Source organism: Chenopodium album, chromosome 25 (assembly GCF_948465745.1).
Source record: "Chenopodium album chromosome 25, dcCheAlbu1.1, whole genome shotgun sequence".
NCBI classification, from domain to species: domain Eukaryota; kingdom Viridiplantae; phylum Streptophyta; class Magnoliopsida; order Caryophyllales; family Amaranthaceae; genus Chenopodium; species Chenopodium album.
In genome coordinates, this window is record NC_137858.1 from 18648161 (window position 1) to 18654990 (window position 6830).

The window sequence follows — 6830 nt, forward strand, 5'->3', positions numbered from 1 at the left end:
CTCTCACTCTCCTCTATAGATACCCACCTTGGGATTTGGAGAAGAGTGCTTGAGTGGGAGTTCAATGGAGCATTGCATTTTGGCAAAAACTCTTAAACTCTAATAACACTCGGGTTTTGGTCGGACCTCGCTAACTCCGAGGTAGCGGACCTAAAAAGTCGGTGTTCGTCCTTTGTGGGTGGATTACCGTGGGAGGCTTGCGTATTATCGGAGCTAGAGCTTTCAAGTACGAGCCCGTGTGTGAGGGAAAAGCACGCTTCAAAGGTAAATTACGATTTTACCCTTTTGTGGTTTTGTTATGCTCTGTGGTTTTATTAATTGCGAGTGGTTCCTTGGGTCGGGGTTGTTTCCGCGGTGAGTCGGACTCACCAAACCCCAACAGCGGTATCGGAGCCCCGCTCGTTTATTTTTATTATCATGTTTTCAAGGTTATTTATGGCTTATTTTTCTGGTTTAAGTTGCTAATTAGATTAGTAGCTCGGTTTTATTAATTTTAATCCCGTTTTTAATGTGAACTTCGGCCCAGAACCCAGATTTTCGCTCAAAAATAGTGAATTTTGGGTTTAAAGGCGTTCTGGAAACAGTGTCATCCTACGGGACTGTGATTTTAGCCGAATTCCAACCAGAAGTGCCTTTTTCGAGGGATTTTTCATTTTGACGAAAATTTTTAAGTCTTTTCTTACCTTGAAATTAATGGCATAACATGGTGATTATGTGCTTGATTATTTGCATTATTTATCTGCATTGTGAATCTCTTTAAAGCATACTTACTTGGTAGTATTTAATGCTTAAAAGATTGATTTATTTTCAACTAATTGCATTTTAGTGTGAAAATTGTGTTTTTGAGGCTTCCAAAGTGCTAAAGATTCAATCTTTAATTATGTTAAGTGATTGAAATTTTAAAAGTCACTAAATTCCATGAATTTTGTGTTGAACTTTGTTGTTTTAATCATTTTGGTTGATTGGAAACATAAAGTTTCAAACTTTTTGATAGAAATTTGGTTATCTTCATATTGGAAGATATAATTTTCAAGGATTCACAAATGTTAGAAGTTGGATTTTTCATTTGAACATTAAAGTTCATATTTTTCCAACTCCCTCTTACTTTGTCAAAATCTCAAGTTTAATTTAAATTGATTAAATTAAAAGTGAGAAATTGCCATATTTATGTTGTTGCACCAAGCTAAACCAATTTAATTACGAATGGTTCTTAGAATTATTTTGGTCAGATGCACTTAGAAAAATTTTATTTTAAGTTAGACTTGTTTAAATTTTCAATTTTTTTCATTAAATTAGTTCTAAAATTAATTTAGAATTAATTATAAAGTCACGCAAAATTTGGGATCAAATCCCGAGGCTATGGCACGTAAAACCAAGGCGGAAGCACCCTTGGCTAGCCGGGATGCATAGCAGCCCGCATGTAGCTGCCAAGGTGCTGCCTTGGTGCTATGTGCAGCCACTGCCGTGGCTTGTGCGCACAGCCGCAAGCAGCAGCGCCACAGTAGCAGCAGCACGCTGCCACGGCTTGGTGCGTGCGTGCGCTATTGCGGTGCTGTTGATGGTGCACGTGCATCGTGTTTTTAGGTGCTTGGTGCATCTGTCATGTGCCGGGGCTAAGCCGTGGTAAATACGGCATGGTGCACATGGCTAGCAAGCTCGTGTGGCCCTATGGCACACTTCCTAGCTCGCCCCGTAGAAGAGTCGAAGTGTATGCTATATTCTAAGCTATGGGTGTGACGCTTGGCATGTGTCACGGCCATGCGCACCACCCCTTAATTAGCACATGTATTTTGGCAATTATTTTTTCAATTTTGCCGTTTTATTTATTTAAATTAATTTTGTTTATTTTAATTAAAATTTTGGAGGCTAGGCCTCGGTTTTGAGCGGCATTGGCAAAATTTATTTTGACAAGTTTAGGTTTTACCGGCTTAATTAATTGGATTAATTAAGATGGATGCGAAATTTAGTGGGAGCTTCAACTATTAATTACGTCAATTACATAATCGGTTAAACAACTTTGACTAGTTTTAATTAGGCGTGTTAATCGGATTAACCACCTAGATTAGTTACTAGTGCGCGTGTTTGTTTAATGCAATTTTACTTGTTTGATGCATGGGCCATTCAAAAATAGTGAATGGATGAATGGAATGTATATTCTCTCACTGGTTTTATGAAATGACAACTAGTGGGACCCGATTAGGATAGAAAATACGGACTACGTACCGTGATGTATTTTTGTAAATCTAAATACGGTCTACACACCGTTTAGTATTTTTGTACCTTAATTTTTAGATTAGTCCTAATCGTAGATACTAGTATTTGCATAGTTTGGTTAAGTCTTGAAGACGAAGTTTCTTGGAAGACGAAGCCTTGAAATTGCAAGTAAAGACCTTTTGAAGACTTGAAGATTTCAAGGGGTCATGCTAGTTGCCAATATGCATCTAATATTTTCGCTTTATATTTTATGCTTTTATATATGTGAATGATATGATTAGATGCATGTGTAGGCTTTCAATATGTTGTGATGATTAGTTAAGTTCACTTAAATCAACCAACATAGAAATCCTAGGTCCCTAATAATATTAAGTAAAACTTGCCTTTCCAAAACGACACTTACTACCCGGAAGAGGGAGATGGTGGGCTACGCCAAAGCGAGGTACCATCGCTTCTCCAAGGAGTTAAGGCACACCGGTTGTGCATGTAGGTGTTGGTTGAACTCATCGGTATGAGTGAGGAGTCCTCACATACCGTTGCAAAAGAGATATATCGTCAAGATGCATTAGATGCGACGATTATCTAACCAAGAATGGCTTGGAGCCATTAGCAAGGAAATGCTTACCTTGAGATAACAAGTGTTAGGACAAGCCAAAGCATGCCTAATTACTCATTGATCGCTTGGATCTTGGAATCGCCTTATTTTCACAAAATGGGGTAATTTTACGTGTAAATAAGACGTTAAACAAGTATTGAAATTGCATTAAATAAATTCAATCTTATTTAAAGTATTTTTTGAATGGTTTTTCATTTCAAATTCTTTTAATTATAGAATCATGTCTTCAACTAATGACAACAACCTTATGTACCCGGAACTTCCCGAAAAGTTGCCATTTTCGCTCAATTTGGTGAACTTTAAGGAATGGGAAGATGATCTCCGAAAGACACTCAGAAATTGCTATCTAGAGCATATTTTGGACACTCTGATCCCCAGTTTTTGCTCGAAAGGGATCTTGAGTGATGAAGCTCATGAAGAATGGAGCATGGATTGCAAGAGAGTTTCGAAACTCATGGCAAACTCCATCCCGGTTCAATAGAAGGAGATTTTCTCCAGCTATTTTCCGAACATGATGCTGAAAGCTCTTGAGGATGTAGTCAATTTGAGGGTCACCAAGAGTGCTAGAGGCAATTATGATGGTCTCGTGGAGGATGTGACTAGGTCACTTTCCAAAATGAGGATCAAGCCACCGCAAGATGGTTGTCTCTCGAAAGAAAGACAAGAGGTGTGGGGAAAAGTCTACAATGCGAGACTTAGGCCCGGAATGCCACTTCAAGCTCATGTAATTAACATGACAAGGCTATTCAACCATCTGGAGCTAACTGGAAAACCAGTGGAAGACGAGCAAGCAGCTCACATGCTTCTTAGCTCTCTTCACTCGGGATATGTGGGGCTTAAAATGCGACTCACCGTCAATCGGGATACACTGTCCTTAAAGGAAGTCATCCAAGAACTCCAAAAGACCTATTCTTGCAAGAAGGCTAATTTTGCCCTTAGACCTAGGAAGAAGGAGTTCAAAGACAAGAGGAAGGTGCGCTGCTTCTATTGTGGTAATTAACCTCGGACACTACAAAAGAGAATGCGGCATGTATTTGGATGACGAGGCAAAAGGAAAAGTAGCCTCAACCTCAAGTATCATCTTATACACTTGAATATAAGCAATTTTAAAAGGTATTAGATACCGGAAAATTGACTCACAATACACTCCTTTTCAGGAACCAAGTGAGCGGTGTTGTATCAAGTGGAAATGAGTACACAAGTGGAAGATGAAGATGATCTATCCAAGAAAACTTGTAATCTCATGTTTTGTCTAAAGAAATAGAACTTGTTTAGTTTTATGCACCATACTTTGATTTCCGACGTTGGACGTTGTTTTCATCATTGAACAAAGACTTTTGTTTTGATGTCTTGAATATATATATATACACATATCAATATACCTATACTAAAGGCGAAACCAGAAATGACACTTGTCATAACCTGGTTAAAAATTTTCCCTCCAAAAGGTTTTTTTTTTTTTTTTTTTTTTTTCAAAGCTTCCTAGAGAAGTATTTTTTTTTTTTTTGACAAGTTCTTAGAGAAGTATTTAATTTAATACTTACTTTAATTAATATTTCTTTTCTATTTGGCAAGTACATTCATTTTTACACACTCAACAAAGATTTATATATTTATTCATTTTATGACGGGAACAAAGTCATATAATACAATATTGTAATATTATCTATAACTTTGTAATGTAATCCATGGTTATTTTTATTAGTCGTGCATGCATATCTTCCGATTCAAAAAAATTGTAATTTCAGAACTTTCATCCTATTTTGCAATTTGATATTATTTTTTATAGTAAAATAATTGTATTAAAATAATGATAAATATTAAAATTACCGTGCATGGCACGGGATCCAACCTAGTATATATATATACACACACATATATATATATATATATATATATATATATATATATATATATATATATATATATATATATATATATATATATATATGGAGTGACACTTTAACGTGTTTTAGACAAAATGTTTGATACCAAAGCTAAGACTACACTGTCTAGTCAAACCTACTTGTGGCATTGTCGCCTTGGCCACATCAACATCAAACGCATCAAGAAGCTTCTACAAGAAGGCATTCTAGACTCATTTGATTTGGTTACATTTGAGAATTGCAAAGGATGTTTACTAGGCAAGATGATAAAGCAACCATTCTCCACGTTAGGAGAAAGGGCCGGTTACTTATTGGGCCTAATACACACCGATGTGTGTGGGCCAATGAGTACACCCGCAAGGAATGGTTATCGGTATTTCATAACCTTCACGGACGACTATAGTAGATATGGATATGTCTATCTAATGTCGCACAAATCTGAATCATTTGATAAATTCAAAGAATTTCAGAGAGAAGTTGAAAACCAACTTGGCAAGAAAATCAAAGCGCTTCGATCGGATCGAGGTGGCGAATATTTGACTCAAGAATTCGATGACCAACTGAAAGAACATGGAATATCTTCAGAATTGACACCTCCAGGAACCCCTCAATGGAACGGAGTATCCGAAAGGAGAAATCGAACCTTGTTAGACATGGTACGATCGACTATGGGTCTTAGTGATCTTCCAATCTCTTTCTGGGGACATGCACTTTTAACTGCGGCACTTACACTGAATCGTGCTCCCTCAAAAGTTGTGGAAAAGACTCCATATGAATTATGGACGAATAGACCTCCAAGGTTGTCTTTTCTCAAGATTTGGGGATGCGAAGCATATGTCAAGATACTCATGTCTGACAAACTTCATCCAAAATCTGACAAGGTTTTCTTTGTGGGTTACTTCTACAAAAAATCCGAGAACAAAGTGTTTGTTGCTCGTGATGGTGTCTTTTTGGAGAAGTAGCATCTTTTCAAAATGACAAGTGGGAGGAAAATCAAACTCGATGAAGTTCGAGAGGACGAGCAACAAGGACAAATTGACAATCAAAGTGCTCATGAAGCATATGTTGATATTGGTCAAAGTCAAAATATGGAAAGTCAAACCGACAACGCAAATGCTCAGTCCATTACCCTACGTAGGTCAACTCGACCAAGATCTCAACCTGACAGATATCTCGGTGTTGTATTAATAGAAGATCAGGACATCCTAGTAGTAGATGGAGATGAGCCGACAACCTACAAGCAAGCTATGACGAGCCCCGACTCTGCTAAATGGCAAGAGGCCATGAAATCCGAAATGGACTCCATGTTTGAAAATGAAGTATAGGACTTGGTTGATTTACCCGAAGGTTACACACCTATCGGATGTAAATGGATTTTCAAGATGAAAATCGACAAAGATGGAGATGTATTCACTTACAAAGCTAGACTGGTAGCAAAAGGTTACAGGCAAATTCACGGAGTTGATTATGATGAAACCTTTTCTCTTGTTGTAATGCTTAAGTCCGTTCGGATTCTTCTAGCGATTGCTGCATATTACAATTATGAAATATGGCAGATGGACGTCAAACCGCCTTCCTTAATGGAATTTTGGAAGAAACTATGTACATGACACAGCCTGAAGGTTTTGTCGACCAAAACAATGCTAGAAAGGTATGCAATTTTAAGAAGTCCATTTATGGATTAAAGCAAGTAAGCAGAAGTTGGAATTTGCGATTTGATGAAGACATTAGTAAGTTTGGTTTTATCAAGAATCCAGATGAGTTTTGTGCTTACAAGAAGGTCAGTGGGAGTGACATCGCCTTCCTAGTCTTATATGTCAACGACATTTTGCTCATTGAAAATAGCATTCCATTGTTGGAATCTGTAAAGACTTGGCTAGGGAAATGTTTTTCAATGAACGACTTGGAAGAGGCTCAGTAGATACTAGGCATCAAGATCTATAGGGATAGATCAAAGAGGATGATAGGATTGAGTCAAAGTACTTATATTGATAAGGTACTAGCTCGATTCAACATGGAAGGATCCAAGAGAGGCCACCTACCCATGTCACATGGCATAGCCCTAAGCAAGAAGCAGTGTCCAAATACACCTGATGAGGGGGAATGGATGAGTC